General features: G+C 36.6%; 1 protein-coding gene across 7 annotated transcripts in view; it reads left to right on the plus strand.

Moving 5' to 3' along the window:
* The first annotated feature begins 10087 nt into the window (after positions 1 to 10087).
* Positions 10088 to 26083, plus strand: part of Greb1l (GREB1 like retinoic acid receptor coactivator) — a 260469-nt gene continuing 244473 nt past the window's right edge. For 3 of the 7 annotated variants that reach the window (XM_047526836.1, XM_047526838.1, XM_047526842.1), the window contains exon 1: positions 10088 to 10257. The gene's annotated coding sequence lies outside the window, so the exon portion shown is untranslated. The remainder of the gene's footprint in view (positions 10258 to 26083) is intronic. The other 4 variants (XM_047526839.1, XM_047526841.1, XM_047526837.1 and 1 more) reach the window with 2 other exon arrangements.

A 26083-nucleotide genomic window follows, 5' to 3' on the forward strand; every position in this document is an offset into this window, starting at 1 on the left:
TAGGAGGGCTGGGGAGATAGCTTAGCTGGTAGAGTGCTTGCCTTGCAAGCACAAGGCCCTGAGTTCCAAGGGAAGTGGATCTCAGATATGTGATTTACAAATATTTTCTGTCATTCCATATGTTGCCCTTTCACTCTATTCCTTGTGCCCTGGGATGCCAAGTTTTAAATTTTGATGAAGTCCATTTTATCTGTTTTTTTCTTGTTACCTGTGTCTTTGGTGTCATATCTAAGAAATACTGACAAATCCAATGTCATGAACCCCCAGGGTATGTTCTCACTACTCACAATTTTTAACCAATCCATAATTGAAAATTCAATTTATTTTTATATAGAAAGGTGTTTCAATAATCAGCCTCATTGATTTTAGTTATAGTCTTATAATTAATTTGTGGTTATCTTGTTTGTGGTAAAAATATGACTTAGGCCTTAGATTTCCATTCTTCATAATTTCATAAAATTTTCTTTGTGACTTAGAACATTTCAGTATGTGTAAATATTCTTGGGTTTTAGAAAAGAATGTATAATCTATAGTTTTAGAGTTCCAAATCAACTATAGGTATTATAAATGTGTTTTATTTCTACTTTATTTTGGGTCTGGAATATTCCCCAAAGGCCCATATGTTAAAGGTTCTGTCTCCAGTATCACTGATGGGAGATGGTGGAACTTTTTTTTTCTTAAACATTTTTTTAAGATGTTGATAGACCCTTAATTTTTATTCATTTATTTATATGTGTACTAAGAATTGAACCCAGTGCCTCACACATGCTAGGCAAGCGCTCTACCACTGAGCCACAACCCTAGCCTGACATTGTGGAACTTTTAAGAAGTGAAGCCTGGTAGAAGGAAGTAAGGTCATTGGGGGCAAGCCTTTGAAAGGGATGTTTGACCCGGGCCATTTCTGTCTCTCTGCTTCCTGGCTACCATGAGGTAGTAGCTTATTCCACCATGTGCTGCTTGGCGACAGATCCAAAAGTAATGGGTCCCACTGACTATGAAACCTCCAAAACGTGAACCAAAATAAATCTTTCCTCTTTAAAAGCTGCTTATTTCAGGTATTTTGTTATAGTAATGAGAAGCTTGACTAATACAGTTATATTTCCAAACCTTCTTTTTTCTATTTATTTTTAGTTATGTGAGCTGTTAAATTCCTAGTGAGATGGATTAAAAATAAATTTTTCTTTTAGTTCCATCATTTATTTAAATATTTTGGTGCTGTTTGTTTGCACTTGTAATTAACAAATCAGGGATTGGAGTTCTGTGCCTATCTATTATTGTGAGACACTGAGAATATTACCTCTCTCAAGCCTCCTCCTCATTAGCAAAATGGAAAAATTAACCACAGTCATTCCATAGAGTTGTACAGATTACTTGAGAACATGCATGTGAAAATCAGTCAAGTACCTGGGATGTAGTGAGCATTCGAGAAATACTTGCTATTCTCATTGTACCTTTTTTAAAAAAATATTTTTAAAGAATATTTTTATTAGTTGTTGATGAACCTTATTTAAACATATGTGGTGCTGAGAATCGAACCCAGTGCCTCACACATGCTATGCAAGCGCTCTACCACTGAGCCCCAGTCCCAGCCCTCATTGTACCTTTTAATCCAAATAAATTAGTCTTGTCATTCTACTTGATGCTTACTTATCATGAATTTCACTTGATTTAAAAAATCAAACTTTTCTTTCTTTCTTTCTTTTTTTCTTTTTTTTTTGCGGTGCTGGGTACTGAACCCAGGGCCTTGTGCTTGCAAGGTAAGCACTCTACCAACTGAGCTTCATTCCCAGCCCTTCTTTCTTTATTTTTTTAAGACTATCTTGCTATGTTACCCAGCTAGCCCCTAACTCCTAGGCACAAGCAATCCTCCTGCCTCAGATTCCCAAGTAGCAAGGACTATAGGCATGTACTGTACCTGGCAATCACTTTGATTTTATGTTGCTACTTTTGATTTTTTTTTTTTTTTTTTTTTGCATTTGCCTGTAACTTTATTGGCTATCCACTTGTTTCTATCTTTCTGTGTCACTTTTTTCTGATATGGTCCATAAAGAGAATATAGTTAAATTTTTTTTCATTCAGATCTTTCATAGTGAAATTTACCTCACTCAGTTTATTGATGTCCAGAATGTATGCATACACTTCAATTGTTTTCTTTTTATTATGTTTTATTTTATTTCAATTCTTTTCTTCAAATTATTTTGAAGTTCTACAACCAACTCTGGTTATTATGTTTAAAGTTTTAAAAATTTTTTATTTGTTCTAATTTGTTGTATCTGACAGTAGAATGCATTTATACATTTTGATAGATCATACCTAATAGAATAAATGTATATTTATAAATATCAAGGAAAAAATGGTACCTATTCCTTATGGTTCATTCTCTTCCTAAACAAGACAAGATTTTGAACAGTTTTAAATCTCTCCTTAGGGACCATATCTCCAACAATTTTTCAAATAAAATACAATTTTAATTTTGAATTATTTTTCATATTTTAGTATTGTTGTATGTTATGAATCCCCTCGTTAACACTTACATTAAATTTTATAAAAACATTATCAATAATTATTTAGATTTCCATTGGGGTTTTATCCTACAGTATTTTTGTATACTCTTATCTTCTTCTTTATTGAGATTTTAATTTAGTTGCAAGTAATATCAAAGGCATTACTAGTAAATATATTTTGTTCTCATTTAACTGAGATAGTTCTGAGGCAAGTTTCAAGCACAGTTTGATGAGGGTTCCAGCTCTATTTTTATTTTCTCAAATCTACTCTCTTCCTTTTGTTAGCTTCCCTCTCCCTCATATCATAACAGTTGCTATAATTCAGGCTTCACAAAAGCGCATTATACACCTTGAAGGGAAGAAACATTGTTTTTTAATTATTGAATAAAATATTGCCCTTCCTTTCATTGGAATAATCCAAACCAAACCCTGAGGCAAGGAAATTTCATTCACTCATTGACTTAGGTTTATATTATTGTCCTTCCCTGTCCTAGTCTATTCTATGAGGCTATGATAGAATATCACAGATTGGGTAATTTATAAAGAACAGAAGTTTCTTTTTCACAGTTTCAGAGGCTGGGAAGTCCAAGATCAAGGCACCAGTACATTAGGGTCCACTCCGCTTCCAAGATGGCACTTTGAATACTGTGTCCTCTAGATGGGAAGAACACTATATTCTCATTTGGCAGAAGAGCAAGAGAGACAGAACCTGCTCCACAAGCACTTTTTCCCCCAAAATTTTTATTGGTGCATTAGAGTTGGACATAATGGGATTTGTTGTTACGTGTTCATTACAGGTACACAGTATAGCAATATAATTTTATCACTCATTCCCCAGTGTTCCCCTTTCCTTCCCCTCTTCCCTCCCTTTGGTCTCTTTCCTCTAAGCACTTTTCATAGCGGCATTAATCGTTTCCTCATGTCCTAAACCCTTTCCAAAAGGCCCTGCCTCCCTGTACTGTTGCTTGAGGACTAAGTTTTCAATGAATTTTGGAGGAGACACATTCAAACCACAGAATCCCTGATCCAATCTCTAGGGTAAAGGGAAGGAAATTACAATGTTAATCAGAATTGTCACAATGCTACTCTGTGGGAGAAGCTGCCCAGTGGGCTGCACAAGAGGCAGCTATGCTACAGCTTTGTCTAGAATTCAAATTAATATGGTTTTCCTTCAGAACATAATCCTATAAATATTCTTTCATGTAACATTACAGACAAAATGTAAGATGATGACCTGATTATTTTTTATTTATATGTAGTATTTTATGGGAAGTCTGAAAGTTCATGGACTCTATTCAAAAGTTTCACAAGGATGTATCTCTTTATATATATATTAGTACTGGGGATTGAACCCAGGGCTTCACTAGGCAAGTGCTCCACCACCAAGCTACATCCCCAGTTCTTTTTAAATTATTTTTTAAAATTTTTATTTTGGGACAGGGACTCAAGTTGCCCAGGCTGGACTTGAACTTTCGATCCTTCTGCCTCAGCCTCCCAAGTCACTGGAATTACAGACATGCATCACCAAACCAGCTCACAAGGATATGATTGTGATTCCTTTTCAAATAAACTTGCCTTTTCATACTGAATGCACAAATTTTTATTTCTTTCAGGAAAATTTTTTTCTCCCATTATTTGTATGAATATTGTTTCTCCTTTATTTCATTTTTATTGAGACTTAATTCATATACATAAAAATTCTCCTTTAAAGTATGTATCAGGTGGTTTTCAGTATATTCCCAGAGTTGGGCAACCATCACCAAATCAACTTTAGAACATATTCATCATCAAAAATAATCTGTATTCATAACCTGTGTTTGGTCTCCAGCAGCCCCCTTCTATCCCTCCCCCCCAAAAAAAGCATGAAAACACAGACACAAACCCTCATTATTGCCTTCTTTTAACTAAACTCTACTAATCATCATTTTACTTTCTGTATATAGGAATTTGACTAGCACAGGTACTTTATATTAAGTGGAATCATGCCTATTTGTCCTTTTATGAATGGCTTACTTCACCTAACATTTTTGAGGTTTACCCATGTTTTAGGACAAGTCAGAATCTCCTTCTGTCTTAAGGCTAAGATTTCATTGTAAGTATTCTGTTGCATTCTGGATTTTTTTGTTTGTTTCTTTGTGGTTTTTGATAACAGCTATTCTAATGGGTGTGAAGAAGTACCTCATTGTCATAGAATGTTATTTCCTACTTGGCTAATGATGTTGAGCATCTTTTCATGTGATTATTGGTCATTTGTATATCTTTAACATCTTTTATCCATTTTTAATTTGGATTATTTGTCTTTGTATTACAAAGAGTTCTTCATAAATTCTGGATACTAGATTCTTATGAGAACATGACTTGTGAATATTTTCTTCCACAATATGGGTTGTCTTTTTACTTTAATACTGGCCTTTGATGCACAAAAGATTTTATGAATCAATTTATTTGTTTTTTTTCCTTGTTGTTTGTGTTTTGGTATCATATTAAGAAATCATTGCCTGTCCTGATGTCAAAGAACTCTGTAATTAGGGTTTTATAGTTTCAGTTCTTACTTTTAGGTCTATGTTCCTTTCTTCTTCCTCTTCCTCTTTCTCCTCCTCCTTCTCTTCTTCTTGTTTTGGTGGGGATTGAACACAGGGACTCATGCATTCTAGGCAAGTACTGTACCACAGAGCCACATCCCCAGCCCTCTAGGTTCCATTTTGAGCTAATTTTTATACCTGCTGTAAGGTGGATGTCCAACTTCATTGTTTTATATGTGGATATCCAGTTGTCCCAGCACCATTTGTTGAAAGGACTATTGTTTCTCCATTGTATTATTTTGACATTATGGTTGAAAATCAATTGACCATAGATGCATGGGTTTATTTCTGGACTCAATTCTATGGATTATTGTTGCTTCGTAATAAGACTTAAAAGGGGGAAGTGTAGTTCTCTAACTTTGTTCTTTCCCCCCCAAGGTTGTTTATGCTCCCCTAAGTCCCTTATATTTCCTTATGAATTACAGGATCAGTTTGTCAATTTCTGCAAAAGCAGCTAGACTTTTGATAGGAATTATATTGAATATGCAGATCAATTATGGGAGTATTGCCATCTTAATATTAGTTCTCCAAATTCAGGAACACATGATGTCTTTCCACTAATCTAGGTCTTCTTGATTTTTTTTTTTTTTTTTTTTTTTTTTTTTTGGTCCTGGAGATTGGACCCAGGGAGTTCTGCCACTGTGTCACATTCCCAGCCTTTTTTATTTTTTTAATTCTCATACAGGTTCTCATTAAGTGGCCTAGGCTGACCTTGAACTTATGATCCTCCTGCCTCAATCTCCAGAGTCACTGGGAATACAGGCATGCACCACTGGGAATACTGGCCTTCTTTAGTTTATTTTAATGATGTTTTTGTAATTTACAGTGCATACTGTTCATTCTATTTTTACTTCGGAAACAATCAATGCATAAATATTGAATCTCCTAGATTTAGTTTACTATTTACTTATTTAGTCACTCATTCATTTATTTTTTTCAGATGGGGTTCTCACTATGTTGCCCACGCTGGTCTCCAGCTCCTGGGCTCAAGCAATTCTACTGACTCAGCCTTCTGGGTAGTTGGGACAGCAGGCATGTGTCAGCACACTTAGCTTTATTTTCTTATATCTCTTTTACTTCACAATTTCTATTTCTTTATCCTTTGTCGTGAACTCTGGAAAGATTTTTTTAGTTGGTCTTATAATTTGCTAATTTTGTTTACAGCAATTATCTATTTTATATATTACTTATATAGTCTTTTAGCTTAAATATTCATCTATTTTTAAATTTCCACGGACATTCTGGTTCTGATTGCTCCATTTTTTTGACAACCTGATCTTCTTACTCTTTAAATTGCACTAAGAACATAGATGAGATTTTTTTAAAAGGTCTTGTTCCTACATTAATTCCTTTTCACTGGGTGATATTTGCTCTAAATTAGTCTTCTTTCAGATGGTGTAGTCTCTTTTTCTATTAGTGATATTTCTGTTCATATTTGTGAGTGGAAATCTAGATCATTCAGCACTGGTAAGTGGTAATTCATTTGGAATTAAACCTCTATTCAATTCTCCATGTTGTCTTACCCTCTGAAGATGGTATTAGGTTGGAGATTGGCTTTCCCTTGCAATGAATTGGCTCTGAGTGGAAAAGTAGTAGATCCTTCTTCAGAGAAGATACATGATTATGATGGTGTATAGGGATGCTGAGTCACCAAGCCTCCAACCTAAGCTGAGAGAAAGAGGAAAAGGATGAGGAAGTAAAGAAATAGAGCACAGTGTTTGAAACTTGACCCAGGAAAGAACTTTGGATGTGATTAATAGCACATGGAAATCAATGAAAGAAAATACTAAATCTACTAAGTGTTTCGGGAATTTTATGGCCAAGTCAGCCACAAACATCTCCCCCCAACCTTAGCAAGCATTCATCACTGAGTTGTACTCCAACCTCACAAATCTGACTTTCAAAACAAAAACAACCAAACAAAACAACTTTAACTGTAAAAGAACCCTTAGGACTCAAACTTTTACCAGCAGGAAATGGGCTGTGAGACCTGTGAAGTTTTGCAAGAGAATTTACTTTCCAGTGCTCACTTCGGATTTGGCCATGGAGGATAATGAATAAGGAAGAATAGTCCAGAGTATGGAGCTAAAGGTCAAAGAAATTAATGCAAAGGGGTATTTATCAGTGAGAGCCAAACCAGGATGTAATTATAGAACTTCTCCCATGACCAAGAAAAGGATTTTATAATAATCATTTAGAAGGCTCTACCATTTATATGAACTCTGCTATGAGCTTTAACATTTTTCACTGAACTTGGGGTACTAAGCATTTGGAAATCATTAGTACAAGGGAGAGTGGAAGAATTCACAGACAGTGATAGCAGTTAATATTTAATATGTTCTAGGCATGAAAGAATGATCTCAATCCATACAACCACTACCTGAGGTAGGTACTATTATGATTTTTTTTTTTTTTATAAATAGGAATGCTGAAATGGAGTCAAGTGACTTGGTCAAGGTTACATAATAGGTAAGTTGTTGAGCCAGGATTAAAATCTATGGTGTGCATGTCCAGTGTTCTTCATAGTCTTACCATAGTTTTTAATCACTGAAGACTAGTGGGCATGATGAGGTATATACAAAACCCAAATAGGAGATAAGGCATGTGCACAAATTCAGAACCAGGGTGTGTTATCTAATAAAGGTGACATTGAACTATTTTCAGTCTATCACGATGTAAATGGCTTACTATCACTAACTTTTACTCTTGTTAGTCTTGTTTACTGATGAATCACCAATATTACTAATGTATTAAGCCATCTGGTTCATACTAGGTGCTCAATAAATGTTGAATGAATGAAGAATGAGTACCAGAATCCTGGTATTAGATTCAGGTCATTGAACTACTATGCCACATTTGCTATGACATCTGCAGTCCTATGTGGGTGGCACTGAGAAAATTGTCCTTAAAGTGAGGGAAAACTGCACTGTGGTTTCACTTATCTTTAATATGGAAGGTGTTCCTTTCCCCCAACTCTACAAACCTTGTAAAGGACTGAGTATTTCAAAAGCTTCTCATCTGCTTTAACTTTCTTTTTCTCTTTAACTTCTTATGAGTATGATTTATATACACAAGGTGAACTTGGAATCAGGTTTTGACTTACTGCCTTCTCCATGTGTGTGGCCAGTTCTCATGATGATTTTACCAACTGATATTGGATTCCTTTTTTGATGAGTTAAACTGCCAATCATCTGCACCTTTCTATGTTATAGTTTCAAAACTTTTGTTTTATTCTAAGTCTACAATGTGAGCAAGACCCAGAGCTGTGGTATATAGCAGTGATTGAGAAAGCCATGTTTCCTGCCTTCTCGGCACTTAAAAATGTTTCTATGTGTTTTTTTTTTAAATACAGATAACAGGGATTCAATGGTAAAACAACAACAGAAACATTCCAGTTCCTTAAGTGTACAGGAGACAAGTATTTTAAAAAAATCACTTAGTGGGAAGTGATGGCACATACCTATAATCCCCGCGACTCGGGAGGCTGAGGCAAGAGGATTGCGAGTCTCAGCAACTTAATGAGACCTAAGTAATTTAGCGAGAGCCCGTCTCAAAATAAAAAACAAAAAAAGGGTTGAGGATGTGGGTGACTCAGGGCCTCTGGGCTCAATCCCAAGGTCAAACAACAACGACAACAACAATAATTCGAGTACGTCTTCCCACTCTGGGAGGGATAGAAGACAATCCAAATAGCAAACAAATTTTTTATTTTTGCTAGTCTATGCCTAGAGTTACCTTCTGATGATTACAGACTTCTATCAATTCTTTCTCTGTTGACCAATAGAGAAAAAAAAAAAAAAGTATTTCGGTTGTAGGGAAAAAATTTAAAGCGAGACAAACTAAAGTACTGACTTAGAGATCATATGTGATCTAGTTTAACTGATGTTGTCTTTAAATAATTGACAGTGATATGTTAACACTTAAGGCTGATAGCAACTCACCTGGGACGGCGCTGCTGCAGCCTACCCCACTCCCACCAACAGGCTGAGTGAAATAAACTTTTCTGTATCCAACCGCTTTGGATCTTCTTCTACAAGGTATTGTCATCTATCTCTGGCAACAATTATGGTTTAAGAAAATTGAACTGCATTTCTAATAACAAAAGATGTCAGCTGTGAAAAGTGGAGTCACATCTGTTACTATTCGGCGGCAGCAACCACCCCCCCCGCCCAGAACGTTTGTCACTGCAGCACCCAATAATGCCCAGGCCCCGATGGAAGTGGCTACCCTTAGACAGAGTTCCCCTGTGGTCCTGGAGAGCTCCGCACCAGCCATGGCGCGCCGCTGAGTTCCCAAGCCGCTGGCGTGAACTCCAGGCCAGGGTCCAGCAACCCTCAGGTTGCTCATCCCGGAGGTGCAAAAGTCTGCCTGGCCCGGAGATCCTGCGTTTGTTTGGTTTTGTCTGCGCCCTGCCCCCGCCTTACCTCCCTTCGTGCAAAAGGCCAAGGGTTTTTGACCCACCATTGCCCAGGCTGAGTTCACGCTTGGGGCTCTTTAGCCGCCGTCCAGTGAACAGAGAAAGCAATCGCGCAGTGAAGCGAGAGCACTCCGTGAATGAACGCGGACTCGGCTAGAAAATAATTTTTCTTCTTGGCTGCGCACGTCAGCAGCACTGGGGCGGGGGGAGCAATCCTTTTTCCTAGGAGACCCCCTGCACACCCCCACCTTCACACCCCACAGTGGCCACACACATCTGTGCGCGGAGTTTGGAAATGGAGGCGTGAGGACAGTGCACCGAGGGCTCCACAGTGTGGGTGGGGACGAGTTTGGAGGGGGTGCGTAAGGAACTCTGTGCCCACTACACTCGAGGGGGGCGAGGGGGCTTTAAAGGTCACTCGCAGGCGTCGAGGCTGCGGCAGGGCTAGAGGCGGGGCTCCGGGAGGCAAAGCGGGGGTCCTCGCCGTGTAGGTTCTGGGCGAGCGGGAGGGGCAGCACCTGAGGAATCCGCCTCCGGCCACGGCGGCCGCCGCCTCGCTCCGCCCCGGGGAACTGAGCGCGCGGCCAGCGAGCCTGCCAGAGAGACGCCAGCCGCCGGCGGCGCTAGCACCTCGGAGGAGGGTTGCTGAAGCGAGTGGAGCGCAGCGCTGGATCCGGACTGGGGGTGGGGAAACCAGCCCGGTCGAGGCAAGGGCCACCCCCGGTCCTCTGCCTTCGCGCCCTGCCAGGGCCAGGTGAGCCGCTTGGGGGGACTCCCGGACGCGGGTGCTGGGAGGCTAGAGGTGAGATGGCGCGAGGCCGGCGCGAGCGCACGCCTTCTCCCGGGCAGGAGCTGCGCTTTGGCGGGCCGGACACCCTGCCTGCGCCGCGGAGCGCTGAGGTTGACTTTTTCCAGAGGAACAGGAAAGTGAAGCGGGGTGTGAACGCGGGTGCATTTCTGTGGGTAGGGCAGGCGCCGGTGCCAGCCCGAAGCCCGCACCCGTTCTCTGCCCGCCGCCTTGCGTCAGCCCACTGAAGGGACTTAGCCCTTGAGGTCGGCGCTCAGAGGCCAAAGGCCTGTCACTCCGGGCTCTACTGGCTGCCTTTGTGGCGGGAGCCGGACCGACAGAGCGTGGGATGAGGGAGGCTGCGGCGCGCGGCAGAGCTCCGGGAGCAAAGAGGTGGAGGCTGAGAGCGGGTGCGCCCCGGTTCCCGGAGCCCAGGAGGGCAGTGAGGGGGTCCCTGGAGCGGGTGGACGGCAGGTAGGGAGACGCGGAGGTGACCCTGGAGAGGATGGATACAGCTCGGCTTGGGAAAGTTGAGAGCGTCTAGGGGCGGCCAGGCATTCGCTCTGTGTCCATGGGTTTCTTTCCTCCACGCCAAATGTCACTTCGTCACGAGCGCGCGCGCATGTCTTCCGGCCGTCATTTCCATTTTTTCTGTGAGTGACTGAGGACCACTCTCATTCTGAATGAGACACAAAGGGTTGTGTTGACAGCTGACCCTGACACAGGTAGACAGCGAGGTGAGGTGTTCCCTGGCCAGGCGAGGGTGATAATGGGTGGTTAAAGTAAATCTATCCCTCTCCAGAGCTCCCTTATAGGAAAATCATTTGTACAGATTCAGGGCCGTGCAGTTTCTCAAACCCAGCTCCAGTAACGTCCCAGAACACGATGCTGCTTCTAACTGAGGCGGCCGGATCCTGGAGGAACTCCTAAGTCAGGCTTCTTTCTTTGGTGAACGTGACTGCTACAAGGTCCTTATCCACTCCACCCTGTCCCTCCGTCCCAAGATAAGACGATAGAAATCACATTTTAATTTCTACTCTTTGCACCATGAGTGCCCCCCTTGAGATGAGAAACCTATTCAACTCTTCTAAAGCCTAGCTATTTAAATACAGGCAAGAGTTTTTCCTTTTCAAAAGGCTTTTCAATTAAACGCCCCCCTTAAAAAACCTCATATTCCTCTGTTTATGTATTTATACTTTAAATCCTGGAATTCTGCCTTGAGTTTTGCGATGGTGTTGGTTCTTTTTCCCTTGTGAAAATTTCTGTGAGATTTTGCAAAGTGTAATACCGAAATCTTATTTAAAAGAGAAAAATTAAAGTAGTTGTGTCATTGAAAGTGGTAATAACATTACATGCAGTTGTGCATTGAGAAAGAAAAATTTAATGAATGAATGTGGAAAAGTAATAAGAATAGGGTAAATTTTTTAGCCAACAGTGAAGAATATACAGTGCAAATTAAGCGAGCTCTCTCTCACCAATTCCCCCCACACAGCTTTCCATTCCCCCCAAACCCCACTTCTCTTCCCAGAGGCAACCACTGTTGTAAATTTCTTGTAGGTATATTTCCCATAAACTTCTACTAAAATGGAGATAACATTATGGAAATCAAGAATGAAAGGAACTGAACATAAAACTGGACTCTGTTAATGGTGATGACTATTAATTTGATATCCACACATGATGACATTAGAATCTTTTATTTGGCCTAGACTGATACTACCTTGAAGATCAGAGTGTGAAAAATCTTAGAACAAGTGTTCAATGGAAAGCAGAACTATTAAACTATTATCCCTCACTCCCAGTTTCTTTATTCTGTTTTTTTTATAACCTTTGTTGAATTTTTCCTCCCTCTTGGAACTCTTATGAAGTAGAGAATGATAATTATAGTTTACTCTGGCCACTGCAGTGTATACCTGAAAACACTGAAAGAACATGTGTACTCCCATGGACATGTTTGAAAAGTCAGGAGAAATATGGAGGCCAAGTTTAAGACTTTGGTCACATTTCTTAGTTCCAGGTCTGGATTTGCCTTACATTAGCCAAAGGAAATAACTTTCTTGGAAATGCTTTTGTTTTCCCCTCATTTAAATAAAGGAATTAAGCTACGTGGTTTTTAAGGGTCCTTCTTTTTAAAAAAATTATTCTTAGTTGTAGATGGACACAATACCTTTGTTTTATTTATTTATTTTATGTGGTACTGAGGATCAAACCAGTGCCTCACACATGCTAGGCAAGTGCTCTACCACTGAGCTACAACTCCAGCCTCTTAGAAGTCCTTCTAACTCCAAAATTCTCTGATTAACATAGTCCTGTTGGAGTCCTAAGACTGGCTAAGGAAAATCCAGCTGGACTGTGGTAGATCATAAAGAGGTTAGAGATGTTTGAATTACATTTCTGTTTTAATGAGTTTGATATCATTGGAGAACAGCTACTTGACTTTCCCACAAAATGTCTGTTTATGTTGCTGATAGAGGCCAACCCCTGTGCTGAAAGAGCCTCTGCATGTCACTTTGTATAGCTAAGAGTGAATTCTCTTCACAGTTTATGGTGCCATTTATAGGGAGATTACTCTTACCAAACTCTTCTTTTTGGTAAATTGGAAATAAATTTCATTTTACCTACTTCAGAGACACCTGACATAAATTAATTAATTAACAATATTTAGAGTATGAATATCCCTTACAGCTAAGATATTTAGTTAACTTTGTAAGCACTTAGAGATCATGTTCTTAGTAGGAATCTTTCCTAATCTTTAAAACATCTACAACCTGTGGGCTGATGATTCCTGGTTGGGTGCAGGAGTCAAGGAGTGATTACAAAGTTGTGAAAGTAAAAAGAATTTGCTAATTTTGGTTACTGTGGAGGATCTTAATTAAGGGATTTCAAAAGTACACTGTAAGTGGTGATTGTATGCAAAAGTCATTGATGTTAAGATGGAGACCCCATACTTAAAGAAAAGTTTCAGAACCACTGATTTAAAAATATTATGTAATTACTTTGACTAGGTCTGTAACAAATACGTTATAGTGAAGTTTAAAAAAATTGGGATGCTTAAAATATGAATTAGAAGAACAGATTTGTAAGAGTGCTTGATTTGCTGACAAAACTGATAAAAACAAAAGGAAATTGAGTACCAGTAGTGAAATTCTTCTAAAATGGCAATAATTTTAATTTTTTCAGCTCCCTTCCCAATCTGGAAATATGAGTGTATATTTTCATAGATGTCATATTGCAGACACATTTTTATTCTGATTTTTTCATAAAAATTTTCAGTAATTTACCGCTTTATAATAATTTTATAATCGTTTATACAATGAATGGTCCCAAATTTCTTAACCCTTTCTACTTTGGGATTTTCCAGTATTTTTAAAAAATATAATGACCATCTCATGAATGTAATCTTTTTTTAAATGTTCCTAGGATTGTTTCCTTGGAAAGGCAGGATAGTGTTGTCGTAAATGAGTATGCTCTAAAATTAGAAATTTTGAGTTCAAACCTAGTTGTATCATCTATTGGCAATATTGGGCAAGTAATTTATTTTCTCAGAACTTTAGCTTCCTAATCTGTAATATGCATATAGTAATAGCTCTCTACAAAATTGTTAAGATAAAAAGCAATAACGCATGAAAACACATACAAATGTTACCACTTATTTTTGTTAGAAAGTTTCCAGATTTTCTGGAAATTATTTTCTACAGGGGTTATCCAAGAGTATATTAAATCATTAACAACTCTATATGCACTTACGTTATTTTGAAATAGTTAATTATTCTTATTAATTTGATCAGTGTTAAATTCTAGTCCTTTGTCTTGGTTTGCATTTCTTTGGTTTTGTACAGAGTGAGGAATAGTTTTTTCAGCAGTGTTGCTGACAGTTTTCTAAAAGTAGTTGTGGAGGCTTCATTGCCTCAGTACTTTCAAGTTAGACTATAAGATGGACATACAAGAGACATCAGTTTCCATGCTAATTAAGAGTAAACTAAAAATTTCAATAGGCTTTTAAAAATTAATTGTAGGATTTTTAAAAATATTTTTTGTCTATTGTAGTGTTTATTTGCTATTGTTTTAAGTCCGATTTAAGTGAAAATACGATCCTCTCTTCTTTTCCTTGAAGGGTCAATTTATAAATAGTTTTGTGATCACAATTTGGTGAACTTTTTATTAGGAATGCTGCTCAAAACTTGAGGAAAAAAAGCAGAGAGAAAAATTATGATCTCTAATCAGGTTATCTCTTGGCTACAAATGGATCATGAAGTTATGCCCTCTGACTTGAGTTTTATATAGTCAAGGTAATTTAGACTACACAAAAGCATGCCCTTGTAAGTTCTAGAGTTCCAGCAACCCTGATATTTCTGGCAAACACACACCCAACGTGGATAACAGCAGCTCTTTGTGCTGTTGAGCTCCAGGAGGGCTCTCTATTGTGTACTCTTCTTCCCTCCCATTCTTGACTGACTGGTGATAGCCACTCCTCCAAGTCCAGATGTGAAATCCCATGGCAACTCCTTTTCTCTTCTGCCCAACACCATATTTACCTCGACCGTCTTCAGTGTATTTGCTTTTGTCCTGTCTATGATACAGAAAACTGGCTCTCTTTTCAAGGTTGTGGTTTCAGATTTTATTTTTCCTTATGAGTATCTACAGTCCCAATGTGGAGACTAGCTATGATTAGCATAGATTAACACATAACCAGCACTTGATAAATGTTTGTTGCAGTGAACCATATCTTGTATTGTCTTCTCTGTTCCTGATGGTTCTATTTTTATGGTACCAATCTGTAGGAGCAAACTTTAGTTGTGTCCTGTGTTGCTGTGTTGGCCTTTATTTTACCAAGGTTAGGAATTAGGAAACTTGCTTGCTCTGACGCTTCTAACTTCTTGTGTGCTTAGAGGATTTTCTTTGACTCTCATGTCATACTTTTCTTCTGTAAAATGGGATTAGGGATTAGTGCTCTAATTATCCATCTTTTGCAGAGAACATTTTTATGTGTGCGAAGATAAAATGAAATAATAAATGTAGACTTGTTTTAGAAAAATGAAATAATAAATATAGATTTGTTTTAGAAAAATGAAATAATGTAGACTTGTTTTAGAAAAGAGTGTGGACAAAATTGTACTGTTGTCAAAATTACATATTGTCACTACCCTTCTAGGAGTGTCCATATCTTTGAGGAAACCTTGACTCAATGTGAAGTTGCACTTGGACCATGGGGTTAGATGGAAATTCTTAGGTCCACCCGGGCCAACACTGTTCTAGTGAATAAGAAACTTCAACAACCACTGGCATATTCTTCTACAAGTTAAATATTAGTTGTGAAATAATCCAGAACTATTATAAAAATCACATTTGCATGCTAGACATGGACTGAAAATTAGCTATTATTATAAGCCACTATTTGTCTTTTAATGTATTAGAATTTAATTCAGGTAGGAATTGTAAACACAGATGCCTGGAGGGGCCAAACAGTAATCTTGAGTGATGAAATGGACACCTGCAAAGTAAAGGAGGTGATGATTTCTGGTTGACAAGAAAGTCTAAAGGTGTCAGAATGTGTAAGTCTCCTCTTGCCTTTTGGGAGTGAGGGCACTATTGCCAGACCACTTAATTTTTTAAATGAAGCTGGAAAGTCACACTTTTATGTGAACATAAATGGTGGCAATGAATTTTAAAGAAAACCTACAGTCCCAGCAAAACAGATTTGGAAGCCAGGTAATTTCTGACCTCTGAGTTAAATAATTTGAGTAAATGTGATGACAAAAGAAATAAACCCATTAAAAATTATTAGTAGTTAAAAGAAGTGCATATTAAAACCACCCTTAGGACTGGGGATATGTAGCTCAGTGGGAGAGCACTTGCCTAGCATGTGTGAGGCCCTGGGTTCAATCCCTAGCACTGAAGAAAGAAAGGAAGGAAGAAAGAGTAAAAATAAAAATAAAACCACACAGACATTTTTCAACTTTCAGATTCTAAAGATTTAATAGATAAAATTTAGAGTTGACGATTGGATAAAGTGGTTATTGTCATAAGAAGTAGTTATTGTCATATACTAACAGTGAAGGCAAATAATTACAATTTTTCTTGAGAGCAATTTGGCATTGCATATCAAGACCTCCTGTCTAATGTGGTAGCTCTTAGTCACAAGTAGCCATTTAAATGTTAATTAATTAACATCATCTACAATTACAGATTCAGTTTCTCAGTTGCCTTGGATTTCAAGTGCTCAGTAGCTGCATTCAGCTGGTGGCTGCTATGTTGAACAGTGTAGATATATAATGTTCTCATCATTGGAGAGAGTTCTATTAGAAAGTGCTGGTTTAAACTCTGACTCAGAAATTTCCCTTCTAGGAATTTGTTGGAAAGAAATAGATAAATGTATAAAGGCCTATCACAAAAATATCCCCTGAAACATTACTTATGAGAGTAAAAAAATTAAAAGCAATTCAAACTCCATTTTGAAAACCAGGCCGTAGTAAATATCTATGAAAACAATGATAAGTATGTTAAGTGAAAATATCCCTGTTGTAGAATCTTTTTTGCAGGGAGGGGATAGAAGCTTAGGTATAAGAGGTTAAGGAAACAATTTTTCTCTTCTGAAAAATGCATGAGTGTGACAGAATTTTTCCTTCTCAGCCTACATACCTCTCTTCTCGAGTAGTATAACAGATTGACTTTAAAAATGAGCAGAGGTACTTGACAACTCTCTAAATTTCATAAGTATTCACTGAATTTTTATTAGGAATTCATAGGCTCAGGCCCCAACCCTGTCTCCTGAGTCAGAATCTCTGGCAGGGCCCAGGAATCTGTGTGTTAACACAGTGCTTACTAGTTGTATCTGCCTCCTATCACTGAGTTGCTCAAGCTGCATTTGTTTTACCCTAGACCAAGTTAGATCCTGAACTCTATCCAGGTCCTATTCTAGGTGCTAGGTATGCTGCAGTGAAGAAAAGTGACAAATGCCCTTCCTCGTGGGAGTCAAACAATAAGCAAAAGAAAATGAGTACAGTAGGCTGTCTTTTAGATAACGGACCGCTAAAGAGGAAAAGAAAGCAGAAAGAGGAATTAGGAAGTGAGATGGGGGTTGTGGTTCTCTACCAAGTGTCTTTGAGAAGTGACACCTGAGTGAAGACCTGAAGGAGGTGAGGGGCTGAGCCATTGGAAAGTTCTGGGAATGAGCGTCTGTTGGAAAGGTAACCAGGAGGCTGGTGAGCTGAAGGGCAAGGCAAGTGAGGGAGTGAGTGGGGGAGTAGGTCAGAGAGGTGGTGTGAATCTTTTTACTTCAAAATTCTTGGTCTCTAGTGTGCCACACTCCTCAGAGTCTTTGGTCAATCAGTTTGTAAAGAGATCACTCATCCCAAAATTCACTATTTTTCAAGGTGATTTGTCACTATCTGCCATATATTCCTGGGGTGCTTATTAAATATGGATTATTAGTCACTGGACCTACTGAATAAGATTCACAAGGAATAAATTCTAAATTGGTACAACTCTTATTTGTTCTTTTTAATGATTATATAATATTTAATGATTATATAATATTTAATGATTATATAATATATAACATTATATATATTTCACAGTTAAAAAACCATTACTTCATTGAAGGACATTTAAATTAAGCAAGGAACAAAGTTATATAGTAAGAGATAGACAAATCTTATTAGACAATTTAAAAATATCTTTGTAAAGCAAAAATCATGATAAATATCTATGATAAATATCATAGACAAATGACAAATTTTGGGGAAAACATCTCTATATGTGCAGATAAAAGATTACCATCGGTGGTATATAAGGAACCATTACAAAATGGTAATAAAAATATTTTATAAACAGAACTTTAGCTGAGCATGGTGGTGCACACCTGTAATCTCAGTGGCTCAGGAGGCTGAGCCAGGAGGATCAGGAGTTCAAAGTCAGCTTCAGCAAAGTGAGGCTTTTTTTTTTTTTTAATAAATTAAATTTATTTTATTTTGTTTTTAGTTTTGTAATGCTGGGTATTTTTAACACAGGGCCTTGTTCATGTTAGGTAAGCACTCTACCACTGAGTATATTTTTAAATCAATTGCATGACATTTTGTATTCAAGAGGGATTCTTCCATTTCAAAATGGAGTGCAGTTGCATTTTACAACCACAGGTAATCCACCCTGAGAGAAAACAATGCAACAGGGGTTTTGTGACTTGCTTCAGGTCACCTGTCTAGTTCTGCATGCTTTCTAATTTGCCATGTTTTTTCTCAACGTCTTCTCATACATTTAATTGCAGCTAACATAGAGAAATCACATTTGAAGGATTGTTTCCTTTTTCAAAAAATATTGAACTCTTGGGGGAAATTAATACGATCAGATTTTAAGTGGAATTTTTAAGTAGAATATCATATGGGAACACTATAAAAAGTCAGAAAATAAACATGACTTACAGTCCTACCACCCTAACAAAATGAACCGTTACTTCAATTTTAAGAGTTTATCCGTATGTGTTAATGATTTTTATATACTAGAACCATAACATTTTTCTAATGTTTCCAAATCTTTTGGTTAATTTTGACTTTTCAGGCTTTTCAATGGTCTGCTTGAATCAACTCTTTCTTTTTTTGCAATTTATTTTTCATGCATGTTATTTTTAAGTCTTGAACATTGCTTTGTATCGTTATCCATACCTGATCAAAAACCTTCAGTGACTGTCACTACCTTAGCCTTTCCCAAAGGGTGTTGCTGTAAACATTAGGACCCTAGCCTAATGCTGTCAGCTATATGCAACAAAACCAAAAACTAAGGATATTTGCCAGTGAATTTTTTATATCACCAAAATATCTAGGCAAGAGGGAGAGAGCCGTTCTTGGGTTAATTCAGATGCTTGATGATGCCAAGGATTCAGGTTCTTTTGGTCACATTGCCACCCTTAGCTGTTGGCATTTGTCTTCAGCGTGTCTCTTCATTTTCCTAGAATGTTAACAGCACACTTAGGACTCATAACCTCATGTAACTTTGACTCTTCATGCTAAAGAGTCCTAAGATACAGATGTCCTAAATGTCCTTGGTCAGAATTTACCACATACTCATCATAACCCATTCACCAAGAAGGAAAATGGAATTACCATGACTTCTGTAGAATATTTAAGATTTTTCTTAGATGGGGAAGGATCCCTTATCTGAGGTAAGTATGTACACACTCTGGGGTTGTTAATATGGAAGAAGATCAGAAAATGAAAATGGGATAATTAGGCAGACAGCCAGTGTGTGCCATAAAACTGAATTTTCTCAGTTCCTTTCAAGACTCTTCATAATTTGACCCCATGATAATCTAATATGAAACCTCTATTCTACATAAGCCAATCAATTGTCTTTCGTATCTATACATCCTGTTCCTGTGCATTCCGACCTATTGCCTAATTCAGGTTGTTTCTCTTTCATAGAAAATTGTTTCTGTTCTCTAAAGCAGATGTGGATCTTTTAACTAAAATCTAATTTAATTTAAAATTCAATTTTTCATTCATACTAGTCACATTTCAAAAGCCTGCTGGCTACTGTTTTAGAGAGGCAAAAATACAGAATATTTCCATCAGCACAGAAAGTTCTGATGAACAGCACTGCTTTAGAGATTTTTGCAAACCATGCCTATTATTTAGCACAGCGTGTGCCAAACTATAGATCATCTGTATGGGAATCAACTGGAGATGCTGTTTAAATGCAGATTCTGAGCCCTGGGAATAGGACCCAGACCACTTTCATGTCAATAAAGATGAAGGACCTTGGGCTGGGGTTGTAGCTAAGTGGTAGAGCACTTGCCTAGCATGTGTGAGCCTGGACTCGATTCTGAGCATCATATATACATAAATAAAATAATGGTCCATCAACAACTAAGAAAAGATTTTTTAAAAAATGAAGGATCTTGCTTTGAGATCTAGTTTAGTTTCTTTCTTTTATGGAAATTTATTGAGGAGTTTCTATTAATTTTCTTATGCTCTAAACTTCTAGAGCATTCTGAGTTTACATATTGTTTCAGAATTTCAGCATATAGAATTACAGTGTTTCAAAAAGTATTCTTTGCTCAATATTAGAGTATAAGCCCCTTAAGAAGAGGTACTATGGCATAATATTTTCCAAAATGTCCTATACAAAAATCTCTAATGCAATATTGGTTACAAAGTTTTGACCAATTAATGATATTCTATAGAATTGATAATCTAGAGTCTATTATATTTAGTTGCTAATTCTTTGAAAAATAATAGATCTGCAGTATTGAAGATAGAAGATGGATGATAACGAAGGTACTTCTCAATATTTTCCTCAATTTCATTTATTGGAAGTAAGCCTGATGATCATAGTTGTATTTCTGAGTATCATATGAAGATGTACCCTATAGAGTTAAGATTTGCAGCATTTAAGAAAAGAGTGACTGTTTTTAAAGTGCTCTGAGTTCTTGATTCTTTTGTGGAACATAAACTAGTCAAACCTCCAGAGCTACAGTTGCAAATGCACTCCCCAGGTGAATTGGGTTCATCTCCCAATTAACTACATAGTCCCAGGTAGCTGTTCTGTGCTCTACTTTGATGATTTGTTAATGGCCTCAGAATGCCGGAGCAAGGTCTTGACACATTGGGGATTAGCTCAGTCTACATGTTCACAAGTTGGAAAACAGTGAATGATCCTCTAGAATAGTAATAGGGTAGTTATGAGCTGCAGAATCTCACTTAGGATTAATTTGAGAAATTTTTATGCATAATTTCAAAGTTTATATCATTCTACGGGTTGATGTAAAAACAAACAACTACATTCTCTGGTAGGCTCATATATTAAATTCTTACTTTTCTGGAAAAATTAGACCATGTTAAAACCTCTATTTTTCTCCTTTTTCATGTGAATGGAACAATCAACTACTAGGTGTGATATTTTTACAGTGTTCTTGGTCAGAAGTTGTATTAAATAGACCATCTACATAATCCACTGAAACTCTGTTGGAGTCTGTAAATGAAGTATCTGGCTTATGGTATTTCAGATATTCTAAATGTTTGAGGTTTTATGCTGTTGTAAAGACCCCTGAGCCAGTGGTATGCCTTATCTCAATGTTTACCTCCAGAGCATGATCTGTGATGAAACAGTATAATACATGGCATACTTGCATATCTGAAATTTCAGAGAGAGCGAGAGAGAACAGAGAAATACACGTATATGAACACATGCGTCTGTCAGTATATGAGTATATTGCCCAAAACAGTCATTAATTATAAAAAAGTCATAAAGGTCTTTATGATCCATATAATTATTCCTACCTATTCATCTCCTATTTAATAATTTAATTCATAGCAAGTATTAATCATTTAATTCCATAATTTAATCAATAAAAATCATTTTATACTACCATACACATTGTGCAAACATCATCTCTAATCTTTACAACAGCCCTGTGATACAGGCATCATTCTGACTTTTACAGCTGAGAAAACAAAGGCTTTGAAGGGGTCAAGAAAATTTCACGTGAGCCTTTGGAAAGTTAGTATAAAGTCAGAATTCAAACCTAAGGCTGGTTGATTTCAAAGTTATTATTCTTTCCTCTGTGTCTTACTCTTAGGTACATGTCTTGTAACTGTAGTAGATTGTAAGATCTAGAAGTCAGGAATTGTGCCTTAAAATGTTTTATCTTACCCAGAAAAGTAACTTGTTACAAATGTTGCTGCTCTTGCTGAAGATGGCTATAGGTAGGTGCTAAAATTAACTCTTTCAGATCCTTAGGGAATGATTTAATGCCACATTTTAGGGAAACGGACTATACAAGGCTGTATCTTGGTTGGTAAAGAATGGTGCCAATGAGGGTCAAGTCTTTGTTTTCTTACCAAGTTTGAATGAAAGCTCCAAGACTAGATGTTTTGTCCCTTTTACTTATTGCTTCACCTATAGAACCTAGGACAAGTGCATAGTTGTCCTTGTTGAACATTTATTAATGAATGAATGAATGAATGACATCTGTGGGGAGCTGTTAGATTTACTCCACAGCTGTATATTCTCTCTTTGACCTGGGTCAGACTTTTTTCAGGTCTAAGCCACTGACTAACTGGTGGGAGGAGGGGAAGAAAAAACAAAACAACAACAACAACAACAAAAAAACAAGCTTTCTCCTTTACTGGAAAAATCAAGGCAAGGTCCATGCTTTTTGGAAGCTGTCAGCAGCATTATCTTTTGAATAAATGATGGGAACAGGAAAAATAAATCCAAAACAACTTTATGGCCAAGGTGAAGGGAAATACATTTAATTTTTCTCTTCTTTTTAAATTTTACGAAATGGTAATATCTTTGCAATCCTTCATGCATGTTTAATTTATCTTCAAATTTAGTTAGTTATAAATTTACTTATTATTTAGGTAATATGGGCTTTGAATTTTCCAATAAATATCCTAATTAATAATAATAGTAATAATAATAATAATAATAATAATAATGGAAAATCCGTGTGGTAGTATATGACTATAATCCTAGCTACTTTGAAGGCTGATGATAGAAAGACAGTAGAATGAATTGGGTGAAACTTTCCTATGTTCTGTATGAATACAAAGCCAGAATAACTCCACATCCTGTACAACCACAAGAATGGGAAGTTATACTCCATGTATGTATGATAGGTCGAAATACACTGTACTGTCATGTACATCTAAAAAGAACAGATTGAAAAATAAAAGAAGGCTGATAATAGAGGATCATAAGTTTGAGGCCTCTTGTACAAAATTTTGAGACCCTATCTCAAAATTTAAAAATTAAAAATAAAAAGGGCTATAACTGTAGCTTAGTATGGGCGGTGATACAGGCTGTGGTAGAGTGCTTGTCTAGCCTGTGGTAGGTCCTGGTTTCAATTCCCAGTATCATTTAAAAAAAAAAAAAAAAAAAAAAAAAAAAGAATGAAGCCATTTATTTCCCGGATAATACTGCATGGTGTAATAGAACATGGTAATTGATAGTCTGAAAAAAAGTATTTTGAAAAATGTGAAAAAATTCTTGTACTCTTAAATGTTACAGTTTGCATTGCTTATTCTGTTTTAAAGTGATAAAATTTCCAAAATCAAAACAGTGTGGGCTTATTTTAGATACTGTTACACCAGAGATTACCAGACATCTGTTATGATGTTTGTCTTTGGGAAACTAAAGTTCATGTATTGCAAATAGACACCATCATTCTAATTTAGATTAAGGTATGTGTCTAACCAGTACTGATTTTTTAAGGCTTTGAAGTTGTAATTGGTAACTGTAATTATAGTATCAAACCATCTCTCAGTTTTCATTTGGAGAAAAAGTAATTATTTTCTCAAATGCATTTGTCACTTCCTTAAAAAATAATTTTTCTCTTCATGATTTTCCTATTGAGCAAGAGGCTCATATCTAGTGGGGATAATAGAATTCACCACTGGGCAGGAAATTAACAATGAAAGTAAGTTAATAAGTCTTTATTAGGCACCTATAATTGGAATAGATGCTGTGGAGAAAGGAAAATAAAGAGCTGTCCCTGCCCCGGGGGAAAGCTACAATCTAGTTAATAGACAGTAATATGGCTTGTGGTTTTGTAGACCCAGATCTAATTTTATTCAAACCACGTTCCTCAAACCATTACTGATGTAGTAAAAGATGTATGTAACATAATGTATAAGGGTGTTGTTTTCTTCCCCAATACCAAAATGATAAAAGAATTTATTTGGATTGATATCTAATTGAGTTTTAATGTCCATTTCATTTTTTTAAAATGAAAAGTTATTTTAAATGTTTTCATGAGGCTTGGAATATGAAATTTGAAACAGTATTGGTGATGTTGAGGAAATTATAGTATGAGCTTTAAGTTGGTTAGTGATACTTCATGGATGTTGAAGTATCTATAAATACAAATGAAAATGTGGCATGCATTTTTGGGGGGAGATATGAATTTAAACACTATTCAATTCATATCCTTTTTTGTGTGTCTTATACAGAGAAACTAATTTTAGTAAATATTTTTCTTTTGAGCTACTAAATTTATGTAGTAAATTTAAGGCAGGTGAAATTATCATTTAGAGAGGAAGTGAATGAAAGCTCATTTTGACCTTCAGATCATATTGAAAGCACATTACAATTATATGAGAGTATTTAATATATTGCTCTTCTGCTGATACATGTAAATTATGAGAAATAATAAATATTTAAAGCATAGATCTTAAAATATTTCTTTATAAATATAATTCACTCTTGAGAAATTTAGATTCGTGCTGGCCAGGGTGGTGCATACCTTTGGGTAATCCCAGCTACACCAGAAACTGAGGCAGGAAAATCAAATTCGAGGTCAGCCTTGACAACTTAGGGAGACCCTGTCTCAAAATAAAAAACAAAAAGGAAAGAATTGGGAATGTAGTTCACTGGTAGAGTACTCCTGGGTTCAGTCCCACTACCATTCCCATTTCTCCCTTAATTTAGATTCTTGAAAAATTTTCATCAATGAAAATTAGGTACATTCTAATTTGGCCCTTGAAATGTTTCTATGTACAGTATTTTAAAAGTAATAAGATGAAATCAATGTCATTTTATCATAATATATTATCTTCATACAATTTTTCTTTTAATTGGATGAAATTAATTTTCTACCAGATTTGCAAACCTCCAAAAAAGGAAAATACAGGTTAAGGAAAGAAAGAAAGAAACTTAAAGAATAATTAGAATTCACTTCACATATAATAGTATTTTAGTTTTAAACTGTTAGTCCTTTAAATTAGGGCCCATTAAAGAAAAGATTTGAGACTGCTAAACTCGAGCTCATTACATTTATGTAGTCATTTATTGCTGTAGATATCATTTTTATTTATTAAAACAAACTTATGCCTTTGGGAAGTCTGTTTTCGGTTGGCTTTTGTTAGTAATTTGACTTAGCTGCTGAAAGGTACTTTCCTCTTAACCCTTAAGTTAAAGCATCGGTATATAAATCCTACTGAAATGATGTATTAAGTTGACTGATTAAAAATAGTTGTATAGTCACAACTTTTCTTTATCCTAGGAATTAGAGATTTAAATCTCTGAAAACATTAATGTGTGTGGGATGGTTATGATAGTCCAGCTGCCTTTGTGTGTGTTTCATTTAAATGTAAATTTATCTTACAGACTCTAAAGATGAGCTCAGAAGGTAGAGAATTTTAATGTGAATAGTCATTTTCTTTGTTTTTCATGAATACTGAAATCCCTGTTTTACATTAAAGAAAGGAGAAAAAAAAACTTATTAAACAGCCAACACTCAACTGCTTTTTTTTTTTTAAGGTTTTTAGTGGATTATCAATTTTCTCTCATTAGCAGTTTTTCTAAGATTACATAACTCCATAAGAAGAAAACTAATTTATATGCTATAAAAGCATAAATGGCAAGAATTAAACAATGTCCAGTGTGATGCTAAGTATTATTTTACAGTACCATGTAAAAGCAAACAGTGTTTCAGCCAGAAGTGAGCTTGTAGAAATGTATTACAAATACGATGTTAAAAAATGACTATTGAAGGTGGCAGAAGTCCACTGACATATGTATGATATATATCTATATACTGTGTATATTGTTAGACTGATGTATGGTTTAATCACTGATTAAAATGTCTAACACTATAATTATAAATCAACTTCTAGGAGTAATTTTTGAGAACAGGTTTTCAAGGAAGTTTCCATTTATCACTGGTTTCTTTAAGACAGAAGATCCAGATTCTAAGCTCCATATATTTGCTTTATTTTGTACTCACTGCTGGGATCAAATAAGCTACTATGAAGGTTACCTTCTGTTGTCTTTAGCAAACTTTTCTACTTCCCTACAA

Source organism: Sciurus carolinensis, chromosome 15 (assembly GCF_902686445.1).
Source record: "Sciurus carolinensis chromosome 15, mSciCar1.2, whole genome shotgun sequence".
NCBI classification, from domain to species: Eukaryota; Metazoa; Chordata; class Mammalia; order Rodentia; family Sciuridae; genus Sciurus; species Sciurus carolinensis.